Below are 16,824 nucleotides of genomic sequence, written 5' to 3'. Positions count from 1 at the left end.
TCCAAGAACAGAGGCTAAAGTCTTTAGCCACGGAAGCTGTAGTCTCAATTGGGATAACTGAGGCTAAAAATGAATTTAACCTATGTTGGCATCAAGTAAGGCTAAATTGAATTTTTGACCTCAATTCAAAATAACTGAGGCTAAATCATCCATTTTAATCTATTCATAAACTTGTGTATAATCATTCAATCAATCAATAAAATATTATCTTTTAATTTAATTCATTCATAAAAGCACAATACCAATAAATTAAAAAAAAATAAAAAAAATTATCTGTTTATTTAAAGTTTTCAAAACAAATTACAAATGCACCTAAGAAAACACACTCAAAAAACCAAGGTTTGGCATAATTGAGCTTGTAACAGCTGACACGGTTAGCTCTAATTGGCTAGGCCTCTCCTCTCTATCCAGCTCATGTTGAAAAACAGGTGTTGAAACACACAAGGATGCAAACATCCAGAAGCCAAAAAAATCTCCTGCCGCTACAAAACAAATAATGGATGTCCATCACAACCAAGAGATACGTTGCAAGTCAAAATTGGCATCTAGTAAGAAGGCATGCTCTAGATTTTAACAAGAAAACTAATATATGCACATCTTTTGGAATCAGAAAATTAAAAATGTTACAAAACATGAAATAACAACTAATATTGAAATTTGCTTTAACCATCCAAACAGGAATGTCGACTGATTTACATACTTGTTTCTACAATCAGCACACACCCTATTTTCTGGCAACCTCACAAGACCCTCCAATATCTGCACACAACAACAACTAAAACCATGAGACATGATCTGGACTGCCAAACTATACTTACCCAGAGACGAAAAAATAAAAAGCTGCGACTAGGTTAAAATGAGGACCAAAGAGAGCTTAACAATCAGAGCTAGTGAAAAGGTGAGGTAAATGCATGAAGAGCGGAAATTCTAAAACAGCTGACATGCATTTATACAAGATTTAAGGTACAACCAGCTCAGTGAGACCTGTCCATTATATGTTCAAATATCTCATACAAGCCAGAGTGGTGAACTAATCTGAGCCGTTAAATCAACTCTTCCATTTCCGATCACTGAGGCGGGACAGGAAACCAGTCAGTGGATTATATATTCAAAGAAGCTGTGTTTGTTTATAAACCAGACTCTGGGGGTTCTGCTGCAGCAATCAAATGAATGTTACAAGCACAATGAAGAAATCAAATTCAATAAGTGCGGATATGAAGCTTTGAAATTAAAATTGCAAAATGCAAGCCAACATTGAGAGATCTAGAAACTCATCAGCGTAGGATGTTGAATCCTATTCTTGCTAATGTGTCCGAAATCCACTCTGTTCATCAGGTGGGCCCCATCATTTATGCTCCATTGCCCAAAAACCAGGCCAGTCCAACCATCAGGTGGATGACATATGTGCATTGGATGTGGACCACTGTCATTTTCTCTAACCTTCCAATTTTTAGTTCCTACATATTGGACCCGATTTGAACTTTTCATCAGATTCATTTCACTAACCTTCCATGTTTCCTTCCGTACAAGGTGTACCCACCTGATGACTTTTGGGCCATGGCAAAGGCACAATGGGACCCACCTGATGAACAACCAGGATTTTGTAAACAGTTCCACATTGTAAAATTGAAATAGAGAAAACATAGTTTCAAATTCTAAATGCACCCCATCCATCCATTTCATATTCTAAAAGTATATAACCCATAATTGGTCTCCTTAGAGTAGACCCGAATGGGTGTGGGTTGCCTGGTCTACCCTCCACCACCGATCTTGGTGGTGTGTCAATGTCACCAAGTTTTATGGTCCCCACTATGATACATGTGTTATATCCACACCATCCATCCATTTTTCGAAATCATTTGAGGGCATGGGCCCAAAAATGAAGAAGATCCAAGACTCAAGCGGACCGCACCACATAATAGAATGGAAACAATGACACTCACCATTGAAACCATACTAGGGCCCACGAAAATGTTTATTTGCCATCCAACCTGTTTATAAGGTCACATATATGTAGATGAAAGGAAAAATACAAATATCAAGTTCATCCGAGGTTTCATGGCTCCTAATTAAGTTCTCTCATGAAGATGTTTCAGCTGGATCTAGAACTTTTGCTACTTACAAAAAGTTTTCAATGGTCATTCAAGTGTGGTCGGTCAGAGGCTTGTGTCTGCTTAAGTTTTGGGTTGATGTCCTGGAATGTGCCAGAAAAACGGATGAGTAATGTGGATGTAAAACACATTCATCAAGATGGGCCCCACATGGTAAGAGTAACACTCACTAAGAAGTTACCCAGGTAACACCTAATCCGGTCCATGGTCCGAGCAATGGAGTTGGCCAGCTCAGGTGGGTCCCACCAAACATGTTTCTGAAGTCTACTCCCACGGCCTGGTCCCTGACCCAGTTTTAGACCCAGGCATAAAAACGAGCACCATTCATGATTTCTTTGAGCCATACCAATTGAAACGAGTGAAAGGGGACGCCACCCTTGATTTTTTACTAGGAAAACGGTGATATATGCATGAAATCCACTTGGACCATTATATTTCTTATCCCACTTTAGGCCTAGGCCCAAAATATCATATTATTCTTTGATTCAAATGTGCCACCCAAAGAAAGCAGTTGGGACAGAGATATCCAATGATGATTTCTTGTAGGGGCCTATCATGATGATTATATAAAATCCACTCAGACCCTTAGACGCAGCCCTAAACCAGGGATGGATCTTTTTCTATTGCCATAGTCCTAAAATTAGGTCACTCACCTGGTGGACAGCGGATTTGGGAAATACATTTGGGTGGGGCTCGTCCAATACGGCCAGCCTCCTGCTGTCATGAGAAGCCGGTTATGGTGGGGAGCAGATTAGGCATTACCTTACCATGTGGGGCCCACCTTGATGAATGTGTTGTATATCCGCCATACCCATCCATTTCCTCAGCTCATTTCAGTACGTTATCCCAAAACTTAATTACATCCAAATCTCCGGTTGACCACACCATGGAAAAATGGTGAATAAACATTAAAAACATTTTCTATGCTGCAACGGTTTTGGATAAAACTGATCCGTATATTATCTTTTCTATCCTTAGGGTAACACCCACAAAGGTATTACCTCAGCAATACCTAATCCGCTCCCCATGTGAGACCGTTTCTCTAAACTGTGGCATGTTATGTTTGGATGGTAGCAGTTAAATTCTTAAATGTCTGGTTGGCACCGCTATTAGGGCGGTACACGACCGGGCTAGCTCGGTTAACTCACTCGACTCGGCCCGACTTGGAACTGAGTTCGGGCCAAGATGGGCCATTTTTTTTAGCTCGAAACTGAGTTTAGGCCGAGTTCAAACATGTCCCAGTTCGACCCGACTCAGTCTCTAAATCTTTATCTTAATAATTTAAGGCAGAGAAGTGAGATCACCGTCCGTCCCTTTGTAGATGGAGCAGGCTTGAAATTAGGTCACTCACCCGGTGGACAAAGGATTTGGGAAATACATTTGGGTGGGGCTCGTCCAACACTGTGGCATGTTATGTTTGGCTGGTAGCAGCTGAATTCTTAAATGTCAGGTCGGCACCTGCCATTAACATTAAATTTGATAATGCAAATTGATAATAAGTATGCCGTTTTTCTTATGAAGAAGGTGGGGCTACAGTACTATTAAATATGTGTAATATGTCTAAACTATATATAAGAAGGTTCGAATGACACCAACAAACACCAACCAAGCTATAAATAACATAGCTCTTAAATTAAAAAAGGGTATTTTTTTCCCCCTCACCTCTTTCAAAAGATCCAACACAAAATAGATGTGATGAATTGATGCATGTAAGTGAATCGACCACCAAAGTTTCCTTCTAGATTGATGTGATGAGTTGACTTTTCTGAATTTCAATCAACCAATTCCAGGTCAGCTTTAAACCCTCAAGGATTACTGCATGGATATATATATATATATATATATATATAGCGGAACGCTCACCTGCGAACCATACTACCTACCAACTTTTTTGAGAATTCACCATATATGATGCGTCTCGAAAATCTGAACGGTCCACATGAATCATAACCTCATAAAACCCCCTAGTACCAATTTTTACTTTGAGCCAAAACTTCAGTGGGCGATAAAAATGCAAATAGTTTCTTCCCTTGATTTGAATTTCTCTTTGCTATGGCCCACCAAAATCTTATATCAGGGTGAAAATTCATTTCCTAAGGTTTCATGGGATTCCGCATCTTATGGACCGTTCGGATTCAATACGCATGACACGTGTGCACGGTCGTCCAACTAGTTGTGTGTGAGCATTTCTCTCTCTATATATATATATATATATATATATATATATATATATATATATATATATATATATAACTCGTGTGTAATTAAATCTTACCTTAATTCATAATTGCGATATATCACAAAGATGGAGAATGTGGGGCTATAGAAACTAAATAACAGTATAAATTTAGGTAATTAGGTAAGTCATTTCAATCAAATAAGATAGGGAAACATAAATTGCTATGTATTACAAAGATGGGAGAATTGCAACTCCAACAATTACCAGACTTGGAAGAGAAATAGAAAAGAGTAAAAGGAGGAAAGCCTTTTCTGACTAACCAGTTAGTGAACACAAGTATCTGTCCGGATGTGCCCTGTAACAAAGAACAGCATCAGGTCAGCCCCCTCCAGTTGCAATGACAACCTATTGGTCAAGTACATGCATCATGTGAGAAATTGTGAAGTGAGCCCATGATTCTATAATGCAAATCACTGATATGTTGTCTTGTTGTGGATGGACTGGTTGTAGAAAATTCCTTGGTACGAGAATTGCAACTTTTCGATTCCTGACATACAAATGGACGGTTAGGAAGTGGTCCAAAAAGGTCTAAAGACTGACGGCTAAGATCTTCCAATTTGAATGGGCCCCATTTATCAGGATTTGTGGGGAGCAAGTGCAATGAAAACTACTGTGGGGCCCACGGTGATGTTCTTGTGATATCCAATCCATCCATGATTTGATCTAGCTTAAGGTTGGAAATTGATGTAGAGTGGGTCGCAGACATGTTCATGGCCAAGATGGACCAGAGAAGGCCCGATCAGAGGTGGAAGTAATGAGGACCGTCAGAACCTTGAAACAATTGTATCTCGGTTCGAATGAGTTTTTCGACATATCATATATGATTTTGGGGTAGGAGAAGCTACTTTATCCAACCAACCTTGATATGCTAGGTTACATGCATTAATGACTTTTCTTTCACTAGGCTTTATATTTTTCAATAGAATAATGATGGATATAAAAGATTATAATTAAAGGCCAAAAATGTCAATTTAATTGATATGTATCTGAAGCTTAATATAATAAACAGATAAACAACTAAGTAAAGAATTTTTTTTTAAAAAATAAAAATAAATAAAAATAAAAAGAAAGATACATACTTGCGATCTATAGTACGAACAAACAATTGAGGTGGATTGGTCAGCAAGATGTGACCAGGGTGTGGTCTTCAAAGTAAGGACTCGATTGATAGATGATCTAATTACAACGGTAGGTCGTGGATATTTATACTACTCCTAAGCGTAATGCAACAATAGCACTGAATAGTAGTGATGTAAGCTAACTTAAACTCCAGACATTCTGCAGCGTGGCTGGATAGAAGTGGAGGAATTAGAAACTAAGATAAGCAACATTGTGTTGTGTAGGTTTATTGTATTTGGCGTAGCTTAGAGCTCCTCATCGCATGCTCCTTATATAGCTTTGGGAGCCGATAAAACCCTACGGTGTATATCAATATGTGCATGAATTGATGCATGTAAGTGAACAAACTTCAAATCATATCTGGCGATCAGCGCATCCAAATGGCGGGCCGATCATATCCATGCGTAGATCATCATTAGGGCTAATTATCATACAGTGTATATCAATATGTGCACCCCATAGTGGGCCCTAGAAGCTAGAAAAACCCTCCCATAGGGTTAGTATAGTAAAAACCCAACACTTGGGGAAATTTGCACCAAATTTGGCATTATAAAAGGAGCTTCTTTGGGGCACCCATCTTCCCATACGATTTTTCATTTTCAAAGGAGAGAGAGAGAAAGAGGGAAGGAGTAAAGAGAGAAGAAAGAGAGCTAGGGAGAAGAGAAAGAGGAGGGAGAAAGGAGAAAGAAGAGAGTGAAGGAGGGTGTTGTTGGTGGAGGAGCCCAAGGAATTTTGGAACCTTAGCAAATCCCATTCCTTCTCCCACATCCACAACTCCAAGCTCAATCTCCAACCGATTTGGGAGGTAAGCACCGATCTTTTTGAAATCCTTTGTGTTGAGCTAGGATTTGCATGTAATCCTAACATGCAAGTTCATTGGACTCAGGATCTCTACGAATCCACCGCGAGCTTGGCAACCCTAGATCGTTTCCTAGAGCTCTCAACGATCCATAGGTGCAGACTATTATCCTTAGGTGGCCTAGCACCAACTATACTTTGAGCCTAATGATTTTGATTGCTTGAATGATGTATTTGAAAATTTTAGAAAAAACCTAGGAATTGTATGTTTTGCTTGGAATTGCACGGAATGGTATGTTTTGTTTAGTACTCACATGATGTTGTTCTTACCTCTCACATGACTTGCTACAATGGTTGATTACATGCTCATGTCTTGTTGATTTTCTCATAAGGTATTGCTTTATAACATGTACAATTCCTTAATTCTTGTGCTATTTGATTTCATGAAGTGTGGGAAGTGCTTAGCTTCCTCACTAACCCACACCACACACTTGCACCCTTAATTCACATCATGATTTGCTTTGCTTGGTAGAGAAATTCGAGATTCTATGTTGGAAGATATATGAGCGTATGCTTCTACTTGCATCGGATGATAACCCCAATTGTGGCATGCTATGAAATTACCCTCAACCCTTGGGTTGGTCAGGAAAATGAAGAGTGTAAGACTCGTGTCCTAGACCGTACTGCTATTCTGAGGCTAAACCCATGAATTTGGGCGGGTACGTGTATGCGACAGTAGTTAGACTACATGGGTCGCTCGTACTCGATGTCGTCTGTCACGTGCTTGCCTGAACTCGTGTGGTCTAGCCTACTTACTGACCCACCTTGTTTGTTAACCCTGTCTGCTCACTTATGTATGGAACCTGACACACCCTACAACTGTTGTAGCCCATCGATAACCACCTGAAGTTGATCCACCATCTCGTGGGCCGAGCATGGTGGAATGGGACACTGTGTTCGAGCTGTCGGCCTACGCTGGGGTGACGAACCTCCCCGTAGTGACCGCGAGCAATCCCAGTTCTCAGTACTCCCCATGTGCTTGAAGTCGGGGATGGGGAACCCAACGGGATCTAGAATCACGGTGCCCTGACCTCGCCCATTGAGGGGCCTTGACATCACAACTAGTCGAAGCATTGATATATGGGGTGTATCAGATTCCCCAACTTGCTGGATGAATGGACTTAACTAAGAACTTGACTAACACGATCATTGCATCACACTAGTTAGGGTGGCGACTCGGCAGTCGAGGTCGCTCTGAGGGAGTGTTGGTCATATGCGATCGTTAGATGGAGTCGCTCGAGGGAGTGTTATGACGAGGGCATGCATCATATCATCTGTCTTGCATGCGTATTAATAAGATTAGTTAGGTATTTATGAATAATTATTTTTCATTAAATTCATAATATAACTAATGCTTGTTACAACTTAAGACTAATGGCACCCACTAAGTTAATCACTCACTCCCACTCTGGGACGGTGTTTTAAAACACCAACCAGACTCTCCCGTATATGCAGGTGACGCAGAGTACGAGGAGCCAAACGGGGCGAGCCTCGACGAGGAGAATGAGCTGTCTTATTTCCAGCTGATGGGCGACTTTCCATCGGCTTGATAGGCAGGACTTAGATCGCTGAGCAGTGGGCTCAGTTCTATTTTTTTGGAGTTTTTGTTGAGCAACAGCTTATGTGACCCATTTATATTTTTGGACTTGTATATATACTAGATCTCTTTCATTTCAGTAGACTTGTGTGGTTGTGCTTTATGTTCTAGGAAATTTCGAGCTGCGCAATTAAACTCGATTAAACGCAAACTAATAAAAATTAAATATAAGTGATGTCTTAGAACTCGGAAGTCGAGCCTATGCACGACCCCCAATTTCCAGGGCATTACACTTCTACCATCTCTGTGTTTATTTTAAGGGTCTTCTCTCTTTTTCCATTTATCGGTGATGTTTGTTAATGTTCTATTGGAACTTCAACGTGTTGACTCCATTTGAAAGGCTGGCATTTTCTTGGCCATGAATTTAAGGGCATGGGCTTTGGTAGTGAGATTACAAAAAGTTTGTATATCAGTTCTTGTTAGACCTAACGTTACTTCTAACTCCATAGAGCCCAAGCACGTTTTAACTTGTTCTAATTCTCCCAGAAGTTATCGGCATGACATTGTTAGAGTCTTCCATCGGTCGACAAACTTCTCCATTGGTTTTCCTTCTCTTTGTTAAATAAAAGCCAATTTGATCAGGCTAACACCTCTATCAGACGAGAAAAAGTTTGCCATAAATGTATCTTACATTTGATCCCATGTATGTATAGATTTTGAGGCTAAGACTGAGTACTATTTAAAGGCCTTTCCTATCAAGGATGACCCGAGCAATCCTAAACAATAATGCATTGCTGCATTGTAGAGAAATTTTCCATGGTTGTTATGAATTGCATTAAATGCTCTTCTGGTGAGCCATCTCCATTAAACTTCTAAAAGTCTGAATATTAAAAATTAGCCAAAAATGATATCCCATCAATTTCGCGAGGATACAACATTTGAAATTGAAATCTTCCATTCTGCCCCATTTCCCTTTCTAGACAAATAATTTCAGTGATAACTTTTTGAATTTCTTCTTGAGTTACGATGTGAGCGACGTTGGGCATTATTTAAACCAAGTTTTTCTTTTCGACTAAATAGGTCCTTCGTAGAACCAAGCATTTTTGTCTCGCTATTTTGGTGTAGTGACATGGAGGCTAGAACTAAAAGTAAATGGGTTAAAATTATAAACTGAATTAGTAAATGAGTGAGGATTCACTACAAGAAAGTGGAGAATATCCGGTGCACTTTTACCGGCGGCCATCACCAACTACCGGCTGCTCAGTCGACTTAAAAAGAAAACCTCTCTCTCTCTCTCTCTCTCTCTCTCTCTCTCTCTCCATCTCCGCCATCTCGTCTCTCCCTCTCCCGTCCTCGATCTCTCTCCCTCATACTCTCTCGATCTCTTTCCCTTCCTCTCCCTCCCCCTCTCGATCTCCCTCTCCTCCCTCTCTCTCAATCTCTCTTTCCCTCGTTTTCTTCGACGTGTTGTTCCTTCTTCGATCTCCCTCCAACAATCGAAGAAAGTAGAAGAAAGAAGAGAAAATCGAAGGTACTCTCTCTCGATCTCTCTCCCTTCATCTCTGTCTCTCTCACTTCCCCTTTCAATTATCAAAATTTGGGCAGCAGCCATCGCAGCGGCAGCCATATCCGCCACTGTCCATGGCCACCGACATCTGCATGTTAGTTGTTTGAAGAAATGCTTCAACCAATAACGTGTACCACTGTTGTACATTTAATCTCTGTTTCTTTCATACTTTTTTGGCCCATCCATGAGTGGACTAGCCTGATATATGGGAGGGGAACAATCAACATTGATCCACCTCATTAGAGGCAGTGATCCCACACATATACCACTTTAGACCATGTGTGTGTGCGGATAGGGCATTCCTCCTCTATTTATTCACTTCGATGATCAAAACTGTTAATATGCTGGCCCTCAACCTGGATGGCTAATGATATGGAAATCCCCAGATTGGAAGGTCGTAGCTATTGAATATTTGATCTTTTACTAGAATGTGAACTTTGGTGTCTTTATTTTCTTAATTGCGTATTTGTTGGGCAACCTATTGAAGTGTTTGGATTTTTCTGTTTTTGGTATTTTTTGGCCCATGGTCCACCAAAGTGGGACCCATTATATCAATGGGTGGGATAACTAAACTATTGATTTCACTTGTACAAACCAAAACCTTGAAGGATACTATTAAAACATCCAACATGAGTATTGTTATAATGCCTTGTTGATTGAAAAGAAGCTAAAGGACTGGCCAATGTCAAAATTTTTAAAGCCACCCAAATTCTGCACAAACCATGACATTCAATTTTTCCTTGAATGTTGAGATCAAATCATAAATAGAATAGTGTTTTTCATAATAATGAAACGGTCTTCACTACATGTCAGCTTGAGTGAGTGTGTTTTGGGAATTCATGAATAGGACATTTTTTTTCCTTTTTTTTTTTTTTTATTTTTTTTTTTGTAATAATGAGGAATGGTAACTTTTCCACTGGCAGATATAAGAACAGTATATCACAGAACCACATTAAAAAGAATTCAAAATTTTGAATTCCACTGGCAGATTTAAAATGAAGTCTGCTCAGCCTACACCCGTGCAAAACCCTGCCCATCCACGCACATACATGCCATTATGAAATGTGTGCGAGATTTGAGAGCTTTCCAGCAGATGGGCCACACTGTTTAAGATCTTTTGGCCTAAAAATCAGGTTGTTCCCTCTGGTGGGTCGCATTATACACAACAAACAATGTGATACACCTGATGTCAAGACTAACCAGCCAAATCCTGCACATAAAAAAACATGTCATATTAAATAACAAGTGGAGAATGGAGATAAAATGCAACCAGAAAACCAAAGAAATACTCCAAAAATCTCTCACAGATTAAGAAGCACAGACATGAATTATGATAATCCAATGACAGATGTTAAGAAAACCATGTAAAGAAAAAGATAACAAAATGCCTGGATAGATATAATACCTGGCCTTTTTTGGTTGAATGTACTCTGTTGTTATATTCTCTTTCCCAAACATGTATTGGTTGGGACACCCATTGAAGGATCAAAGCTTGGAAGATACATGTCAACACCTGGACACTGATCTTGTGGATCCTACATTTGCGGGGCATGTGACACATGGCAGCTTAGGATGGGACCATACCCTCCCCTCTCTTTTCTTGTTTTTTTTTTTCCCTTTCCCTCCTTCTGTGGCTAAAAAGACCTGTTAGGATCTCTTCATGGACTGTTTGAAGATTGCAATGAGAATATTTTTGCATATAAATGTTTTTAAAGTTAAATAGTTCTTTCCCTAGATGTGGGTTTCTCTTTCTAGCATTTGTATCCATATATGCTTCTTTGCTGCATGAGAGATCTAATGAACTCCTTTAGAGAAATGCTTCAGTGCTCTCAGACCACTATAAGTTTTAGTGCTCCTAGTTAAATTAGGACAGCTCAAATCACAGGCTAACATGCAAACATCACACAAATCTAACAAATATTGACCATTTGATCAATGGCCTTTAATATGGACGATCAAGACCATTTTCTTTTTCCTTTTTTTCATTTCATCTTCAGATAGCTCTTCATGTTTTCTCTGAAATGTTGTCAATTGAGTATGTGTTAGGGATATTAAGATAACGGAACATTGTTAATGTTAATGGAGCTAACCGATCTATACACTACAAGACTCAATGTGGTGTACATTCCAAGCCTCTTATCATGTGGGCTCCACCCTATAGATGCCCTGACCCAATAGTTAGGCATGTCAACTCATCAAGTCAATGACAGAGTACGAACCATGGGTAATAGCCAAACTCCTAATGATCATGAGACCCACCATATCAACAGGCTGGAGCTCACGACTGAGGTACCATGCTTTAGTGGCATTACCTCTATAAATAGCTTGCTTCCCTCGGCCATCTAAGCACAAGAGAAGGTTGTATTTCATCTTTGCAGACCCTTCTTTTTCATTTGTCTACTTTAATTTCTATCTTCTTTGCTTAGCCAAAAACGCCTTATTTCCTATGTTTTTCCTTTTCTTGTAACTCTGATATTTTTCGTGTAAATTTCTTCCTTTTTCTGATTTCACAAGTGTTTATAAGGCATCCCACCTACAAGCCACCACATATGCCAATGTAGCCCATGTGTGTGAGTTTGGAGCCGATGTTGGTTGGCTTCCCATGGTTTGGATGAATAGACCAAAAAATAAGGCTAGTCTAATTATCAGTTGGGCCACTGTCGATGGAATAAATCAGTTACTGGAAAATATGGTGAAGTTATACTAAGACATCTACTTGTTTTTTCAGTACCTCTTCCACATGATGTACTTGCTAGATTTCTCAGAAAAATCAATTACACGGAGGGGCCCTAGTGATGGATAACTTGGATTTTCACACCAAGGTACCAAATTTGCACGTGGCCCATAGATGAGCACCTCATATCCGTTGAATATCTTAATATGCCACTAATATTAGAATTTAATTTTTATAATTAAAACCATCATTGTCAGAACCGCAGTTCAAGGATTTGGAATTTATAGTTTCCAGTTCAGCACATTTCAGAGGCCAGATACATTGCATTGTAGGTTGAGCTTAACCTACAACACAATTTTTGGCCCACAGTGATACGTAAACGCATCCTTTATATCCTGTGCACTCCCTCAGGTATTTCTTGGGTTCCGAAAATCAGGCAGATAGAATAATCAGGCGGGCTACCCCACTGAATAGTTGAGATGGGGATCATTTCAGGTGCAATGCCTTTGCAAGGGACCAAATTGGCGCATCATTAGCTTTTTGATTCCATGTTCTTCACTGTCTTCGTCTTCCAGAAACCAGGGTCGGAGGGGCATTTTGATGTTCTGCTGCCGGTGATGGTGATTTGTTGTTGAATCTTAGCAGGCTTGAAGATGAGTAGGGTATGGGTAGATTGGGTTGTGGTGGATTATTCCTCTTTCTTTTTCTCTGTCTTCTTTAAGGACAAAAGAAAAATATTCCTCCTATATTTCATGCATGCTAACTGTTTGATGAAATGGCTCAACAAGGAATAATGACGATATGAAGTGCCTCTTGGAAATGAGTTAAAAACAGGGGAATTAGTTGATATATCCTGTGCAATAACCAATATGTTTCCATATCCTAAGGGTACAATACATTACGCAATGGAATACAAATAGATGGACAAGACTGTTAGCAAGGGATGGTTCTATTCAAAGATGCTGATCCATTCAATTTCTGTAAAATTTTCACTGTTGTAGAAGAAGAGTGGAATGGTAAAACACAGAGTTATGATTTGGAAAAAAATAAAAATCTGTCACATTTTGCTGCTGTTATAGGATGGCTTTGGCTATTGGCTGTTCTAAGGTCATAATGCTATTGTTTGAACCTTGGTTTCAGGTAACTGTACTGTCTATGGCTTCAGTTTACAACGAGTATGCTCTAGAGTGTTGTTCAAAAACAGAAACATGTGTACTATTAGACATTGAGTTAATGATAGCCTACAAGTGGTTGATCAACTAGGGTATAGGAAGGGTGGATGGAAGTTGGATCATGATACTATGTATGTTAAGATTAATCTTGGAGAAATCTGCATATTTTGGAAGCCCGTTTTGAACTGTGATGCGTGTGCAGGTAGTGATGAAATCTGTCCATGACTGTTATGGTGGTGACTAGGAAGTTTGTGGGATTATCCTTTATGGTTTCATGAAAAAAGGAATGTAAGCTCATGGGCCAGCTAGCTGGAGTGTCATCCCGGTTTGGTAGCATTCTCCCCTGTTTTGCTGCATCCTCTGATTGCTTCTGGTATTAGTATTTGAAGATGCCTGTTCTGCCAATATATGCTATTGTGGGGTTGATTGCTTCAGGGCTGGTGGTGCCAACTGCTGGTGGCTTGGTTTCTAGTGTTTGGCTAGTAGAGGTGTGGCTGGAGAATCCAATGCTCTCGAGGAAGCCTGGCTTTTCCTGCTTTCGGGTTTTTGGTGCAACAGAGAAGGCTTGGTTGGGAGTTGTAGCTTTTCCCAAGTGAAGTGAGCTCCTTTTAGGCCCAAGAAGAGATGGTGGAAGGGCTGTTTTTTTTTTGGAACTGAAAATCAGCCTGTTTAATATTAAATCTAATGACCAAAAATGTGTTAATATATGGGTCAAAAAATGTTTGGATCATGTGAAAACTATGGCAAAACTCTCATATATATGTATGGTATAAGTTTGGCAAAGTAATCTAAAAATCATGATAGGCTGAAACGATGTAACTGCTGGAAATGGAGACCTTACAGGCTTGTTATTATCAAGAAGAGCCTATGGTTCTGTACATTGGCTAAGTTATGAAGTCTCTAATGTTTGTGGGTTTAGAGTAGTGAATTTTAAAGATATTTGATAGTATCGATATGTCTAAATGGTTTTTTTTTTTTCTAGGCTTGCCATCTGCTAAGTTTACTATCGAAGGAACTTTTGGGAGATTTTGAAGCATGCATTGAGATGTTCATTCCAGTAAAATTACCTGTTTCTTTACGATTACTGTGGTTGCTAGTTTCCTAATAGTTATTTGGATTTGCATCTCTATGACTTTCAGGTGCTTTTCAAGCTGGTTGTGATAGCAGTGCTTGTAATTGCAGAGTCTGCAGACAACTGCATAAAGACAGTATGAATCAGATAATACTTCTTCCCTCTATAGACATCTTTGTTGTAAGCTTCTTTTTGCAATATCTTGTGGGAATTTCAGATGTTACGGAACTGCAAAGGTGCCCGAATTCTTTTAATTTTCCCTGCATTTCTAAAACTTTAATATCTTTTTAATTATAACCTTTTTTAGATCATCCACCAATCCATCAGTTGATAAATTCATAAATCTATCAAGCAATTTGACAACAAACTCATCAAGAGACACTCCATCTGGATAGATATGCTCTTCTTCTTCAACATTTAATTGGCTAAAAAAAATCTGGCTCTCTTAATTAATCTTGCCTATATACGGTTGTTGCCTATGGTCTGATATGAGTATATACTTATTGGACCTCGAAGTAGCTGACCATGAGTCCTTTTAGCCGTCTTGGCCATTCATTACCATAATTATGTTTGTGATTCATGACCTTAGTTAATTGAACAATCCTGACTTGCACCAACTGCATTGTTTGCTGCAAGGGCACAGGCTCTTCCCTAATCATTAGTTGATTGTAAGGAACTGTGTATACAATTATCACCTCCCAATCCACTATTTGAAGTCATGGACTTGATGAAAGGATTCACTTTAATATTAACTAGTGTGGTGGTTCTAATACTAATTGGCATAGCGGTTCTAATACTATGATCTGTTGTGGATATCTCAATCAGTAATCTTCTTGGTCAAATCAAGTCCAAAATCTGATGTGCATAGATGTTTGTGATTTACATTTGATTTTTGCATACAGATCAAGGAATGGGCCAAAGCACAACATATCAATGATCCAAAGACTAGAACTTTGAATTCATATTCTCTTTGTTTGCAGGTTATCTTCCATTAATAATGGTCTGAGTGGACTGTGGAGCACATAACTCCATAGTTAAATACATGAATCAATTAAATTATGGGGCCTAGAAGTCTATTTGATTACTTCTTCTTGGGTATTATGTAAATCATACAGTTCCTAGTGGCCATTCATTTGACTAGTCTTGCTTCAAATTTATTTTTCTTTAAGAACTATTATTGCTCCTTATGTTCAATTTTTGTTTTCTCGTGACATTTCTTTGCAGGTTCATCAACATAAATTTTGCCCAAAATGTGTATAGATGATGCTATAATGTTGAGACGCATGATGGAAGCATCTTGGATTGATGGGATGTAGTACACGATGAAAGTACTGGACGCTTTAAATTTGACATGCTGATGATCTGATCAACATACTTGTGGCCTGCCAGATGAGTGGACTGGACTATTTTTGTTCCAGGAGATCTTCATAGTGGGCTTCCTTTTCCACAGCTCGGATGTAGTACACACATGACATGTTGTCCCATAAGATCATTGGTGCATTAAGCTAACCTGCAACTGTTTACAGGTAATCATGCTTTGCTAAGTTCACACATGTATGCAAGGCAGTTCATGCACACACCAGCACTTGTCCCATTGCAGCGTCCAGGTGCAATGTCCAAGCTATTCATTAGGTGGTTTTGACCATGTCATGAAAGTAAATCTGGTCCATTCAGCAGGTGGGCCATAATCTTAGAAGCAGTTGGATGGGTAAAGACACTTCAGCCAAGTTTAAGATCTTTAGCCTTTTCTGCTTTTACCTTTTTGCAAAATAGGAAGCAGCAGTAGATCTTTACAATGGCTAAATTACCAATAGCTGCAGACTTTAACCGTACTGATCTTTCCCTACGGCTTTTAACCGTGCTTTTGACTCTCTGGTAATGTTACATGAACCGGCGTCCAGCACAACCGCCAATAAAAGTTTTGCCGGCAATTTTCTACCACAATTAAAATCGCCGGTAAAGGTCAATTTTGACGTAATGATTGGGTCATAGGTCCATGGGCTGTGACTCGGTTTGGGATTTAAATGGTCTTTCTATCTTATAGTAGGCCATTGACCCAGATTAGTTGCACCCTCTACCACTCTGCCTAAATTGGGTTTTTTTTTTTCTTTACAGTAGTGATGGATCCAAACTTTCAACATTGAGCTTATGGTTTAAATAATGCCTGAATATTCAACGAAATATATAAGAGAATGCCAGCTGGTTTGCACAAGAGGTTGCGGAGAAGGTTCTTGACACCTGTGTAATATACATGATTAGGAAGGCCCAATATGAAATTCCATTGTCCAAAATATAGATCCCTTAACTAATGAGGTGGGTCAATGATACGAGATAACATGACGAGTGACCTAAATTTGATGTAACACAATTTATGAGTGGAGCAGTCCAAAACTCTTGAGAGCGAACATGCTGATAGTGGAAACAACTCATGAACAACACAGTTATGGAATGCATGGCCTATAGATGCGTGTCCTG

General features: G+C 39.4%; 2 long non-coding RNA genes across 2 annotated transcripts in view; one reads left to right on the top strand and one right to left on the bottom strand.

The window, feature by feature from the left end:
• Positions 1-371: 371 nt before the first annotated feature.
• The window catches only part of LOC131230250 (uncharacterized), a 52,141-nt gene continuing 35,688 nt past the window's right edge, over positions 372-16,824 (bottom strand). Inside the window, exon 2 of the long non-coding RNA XR_009163947.1 lies at positions 372-759. This is a non-coding gene — a long non-coding RNA (uncharacterized LOC131230250). The remainder of the gene's footprint in view (positions 760-16,824) is intronic.
• LOC131230249 (uncharacterized) lies at positions 8,787-11,163 on the top strand. The gene is made up of 2 exons (XR_009163946.1): positions 8,787-9,395; positions 9,470-11,163. It is a non-coding gene; the product is annotated as an uncharacterized LOC131230249 (long non-coding RNA).

The sequence above is a fragment of the Magnolia sinica genome, chromosome 17 (assembly GCF_029962835.1).
Source record: "Magnolia sinica isolate HGM2019 chromosome 17, MsV1, whole genome shotgun sequence".
Lineage (NCBI taxonomy): Eukaryota > Viridiplantae > Streptophyta > Magnoliopsida > Magnoliales > Magnoliaceae > Magnolia > Magnolia sinica.
Note: the sequence above shows the minus strand (reverse complement) of the source record. Positions and strands in the feature narration are given on the sequence as shown.